Raw genomic sequence first — 1,395 nt, 5'->3', positions numbered from 1 at the left:
TCGGGCCCATGGCAGCAGCAGAAGGATGGAGCCCTGGATCATCATGATCGGAGACAGGACAGAATCCTACTTTGTCCTAACAATGGGGGTCACTAGCCCCTCTGTAGCTGCTGTATCGAGGTCACACGGGGTAATGTCTAAGGAACAGAGTTAGAATGGAAGGCCTTATTATCTGAGACTTGGCACCAGACACAGCAGGCATCGACTAAGTAAATCTATGGTCTAATTAGTAGTACTGTGTGCTTTCTGAGGTCACAATTGCTTCTTTGTTAGGAATTAGAATTATTCATTCCAGGGAGGCAAGAGATGAAAGTCTGTAGCTGTCCTCCCAGACACTTCCTGTGACTCAGCAACCCAGGGGCCGTCAGGCCAGGCAGAGTTACCAGGCGTTCTTACCGGGCTCAGTAGACCTGCTTTCTTAAAGACGTGGTAACTATTTTGGAAGCTAGATTCTGTATCCAGCCAAGAGCTGCTTGCTCCAAATGTAAACAGGAAACTATGTTTATATGTTCTTAATTGATTGGTTTATTACCAAATTAGTCCTGTGAAGTCAAAGAACCAAAGGCCTTTTAATCAGGAAAGCAGGAGTCGGCAGCTGAAGTCTAATCAGCTTGGGGAATGTCGGTACAGGGGGGCGGGCGGTCAGAGGACACATCTCAGCATACTGTCCTTTCGCATGGAAAATAGAAGGCTTTGAAAGCTCAGTGATATTCAGTCTTCATGACTCAGAGCTCAGTAGCTGTTGAGGGCAGAACCAAGAATCTAACCCAGCTTTAGAAAAAGATCCCCTGACTTCTGCCTTGTATGTAGGCTTAGATTAGTAAAGACCTTTGGCACACAGGAGAGACATTCAATGTATTTCATTTTCTGTTATCTAGATTGTTGCCAGTATAACATGTATATATGTGTATAAAACATATGAAATAAATAAATATCTATACATGAATATTTCAAATCTCATAACTAAAAAAAAAAAAAGAAGAAGCCATTTCAGTGAGGAAATAAAGAATCGTTAAGGTAAAACTGCCTGAAGCCATCTGCGGGATGGATTCCTGGGCTCTGAAATCCAGCTGTCCTCTGAGGACCCAGGGGTCGATCATCCACCCAGCTCACAGAAGTGCTGGGTGGGACAAGTAGACAGGACTGCAGGTCCTTCCCAGTACACTGTCCACCCGCCACCCTACCCCAACCCCAGAACTTACCTCCTGACACAGAATGGGGGGTGAGGACCACACTCTGGGTGCTTCTCGGCATCTGAATGGCACTTTCAAGGGCTTGGACTGAGAAACCCAGGTCTCTGTTGTATCATCCTAGGGGGTCAGCGGAGACCCCCCCAGTCTACAGGAGAGCACAGAGCATGCGCTCATCCTAGGGGGTCAGCGGAGACTCCCCCAG

Source organism: Chionomys nivalis, chromosome 8 (assembly GCF_950005125.1).
Source record: "Chionomys nivalis chromosome 8, mChiNiv1.1, whole genome shotgun sequence".
In the NCBI taxonomy this organism is placed as follows: Eukaryota; Metazoa; Chordata; class Mammalia; order Rodentia; family Cricetidae; genus Chionomys; species Chionomys nivalis.
Note: the sequence above shows the minus strand (reverse complement) of the source record.